The sequence below is a fragment of the Vicia villosa genome, unplaced genomic scaffold (assembly GCF_029867415.1).
Source record: "Vicia villosa cultivar HV-30 ecotype Madison, WI unplaced genomic scaffold, Vvil1.0 ctg.000316F_1_1_2_unsc, whole genome shotgun sequence".
NCBI classification, from domain to species: Eukaryota; Viridiplantae; Streptophyta; class Magnoliopsida; order Fabales; family Fabaceae; genus Vicia; species Vicia villosa.
In genome coordinates, this window is record NW_026705138.1 from 1 (window position 1) to 2,525 (window position 2,525).

Here is a 2,525-nt window from a genome sequence, read left to right on the forward strand (position 1 = left end):
TAATGAGTAATAAATAAGAATTTCTAGTTACTGAACTTGGTTGCTAAGTTTTTGATGATTTTATTGATAATGAAAATAATACTATTGACAACCAAGCAATTGGGCTCGAGTGGTAAACGAGCTCCTACTAAGCACATAAAGCAAAATAATAATAATAATAATAATAATAATAATAATAATAATAATAATAATAGTAATAATAATAATAATATTGGCGAGATACATTAAATGTAGTTGACGATGATGATGATGATGATGAATATCCTATTGCTAACATCGGGTGTTTCGGTGGAATATTGAGTCATTTTGATGAACACTCTACATGTCTCAAGGAGTTATAGCTAGATCTTCATTGATGAAACAGTTTATTTGTGTTGAATAATAGTTTTGGCATGCATTGTTATATGTGCATCTGAATTATAGTATTTCAATAATTTTATCTTAGGAGTATGATTGCTTATCTTATATATGAGTATGACTGCTTACTCATTATTTTACGTCGATAGATGAAGAGATCGCATGTGAAGATGGTATCGATGCAGAATCTAAGGAGTGATCGGCAATACCGTATCAGAGGTTGTATATTTTGTATGTAGCCATTTTTGGCTAGCTTGTTATGTTATTTGGATTTTTAGGATCGATTTTCGAAATTATGTGTTCTAATATTTGATTTTAGCATGCTTGGTTTATTGTTATCTCAGCATTTTGTTTTGTGACTTCTTTATTGTAAATGTTTTTAATTGCACCACATATTCTTTATTGATGCAAGTTTGTTTTAAGTTATTGCAGTTACAGTTGAAATCATTCATTGTTTTATTTTTAGAAAATTTATATTCTTTCTATCTTTTAGTCTGACATTGTTGATTTAAGGTTTTTATCAAATCTTTACTGATTCATGATTTTAAAATTTTACTGTCGGGGATTTGTACTAATCTGTCAAGCCTAATGATACAAATTGGAACATCGGTATATAGAACTACTAAATTGCGTCTGTAGAAAATCCGTTTTTAAAGGACCATAATTCATTAGCATCATAATGGATTCGATATTTGTAAATTTTTGTGTGAGAATTCTGGTTGCCATATGTCTGATGATCGAAACTGTGTTTGAAATCTTATTTTATTTTACAGAGGATCAGAATACGATTTCCATTCTTTTAACCAACCATGACCAATTGGACTCGGGAAAATGTCTTGTAAAGGGGGGGTCTTGAAATTAATAACCAAAAAGTTGAACCTGAGAACAGCAAACTTGGTGACCTGCAGGATCCTGAGACTCGATCAACTGTCGAGAAAATGATGGTAATTGCTTGAGTTTTGTTCTGTCATCGATTTTACTTCGTGAGATTCTGTTCATTGAATTTCGTTGCCAATGGCTTAATATTATCTTGTATTGTTCAACAGTTTGATCAGAGGTAGAAATCCATGGGCCTTCCTACAAGTGAGGAGCTTAATAAACAAGACATGATGAAGAAATTTATGAGTCAGGTCAACCTTTGTTTTTTTACTGATTTTCTCTGCATTCTGAACTCTTCGTGTCTCTGACAATGTAGTAATCGGGCTGCTAACGGTTTAAATTTTATCTATTGCAGCATCCTGAGCTGGACTTCTTGAGGCCAAAATCATCTTAGAATGGTGCTATGGTTTTGGCAAAATAATCTTTAGTTCACAAACATGTTTTGGTGAAAACACATTGCCTTTATTTGTATTAAACATATTTTAGAGTTTTAGACCTTGCATAATTGAAAAGAGAAGCCAACCAATTTTGCAAACCAACAACAACCTGTCAAGTAAAATTCAGATTGAGACAGTTAGCTGCAGCATGCGCAGAATTGAGAACACCAACAAACTGAGTCGAACAGAATGAGCGTGCCGATTTAGCCTTATCTTGTTCGAATCGTCCACCGCCTATTCTTCCTGCTGCTTTTCTTTTAAATACTTTTCTAACATTCTAATGGATTTAAACTCCACTTATAGAAAATGTAACAAAATGATGAGCTTTTCAACCCCATAAAACAGTACCAGGAATATAACTTAATATCCTCTACCAACTGATTCAAATCAACCATATCACCTTTAAATATAATCCTATTTCTTGCAAGCCAAATCTTCTAAGATGTAATCATCCAAATTAAATTTCTAACTTTTAAATTTAATATTTCCCCAAAATTTATGTGGCACCTAAAGCATAATGTGGTGTGCTATTAAAATGAATAAAATGCAAAAAATTATTATGGCACATGAGACTTTTCACCAACATTTAACCTAAATTTCCTATTGGTGTTGTGATTCTTCGTATTTCCTATTTTCTGTAATCATTCTTTATTTTATATATATATATATATATATATATATATATATATATATATATATATATATATATATATATATATATATATATATATATATATATATATATATATATATATATAAAGGGAGCATATCAAGTGAGAGCATTTTTAAATGAGAGATGACAGGAAGAAATATCAACCATTGGATTCATCAAGAGAGAGAATGTTAATACAT

The 2,525-nt window shown here is 30.6% G+C and overlaps 1 long non-coding RNA gene across 2 annotated transcripts; it reads left to right on the plus strand.

Moving 5' to 3' along the window:
- Nucleotides 1-6: 6 nt before the first annotated feature.
- On the plus strand, nucleotides 7-2,317 carry LOC131626659 (uncharacterized). Of its 2 annotated transcripts, XR_009291256.1 has the most exons (4): nucleotides 7-576; nucleotides 1,131-1,301; nucleotides 1,404-1,487; nucleotides 1,592-2,317. It is a non-coding gene; the product is annotated as an uncharacterized LOC131626659 (long non-coding RNA). The 2 variants fall into 2 exon arrangements; XR_009291255.1 differs by having other exon boundaries at nucleotides 12-1,301.
- The last annotated feature ends 208 nt before the right edge of the window (nucleotides 2,318-2,525 follow it).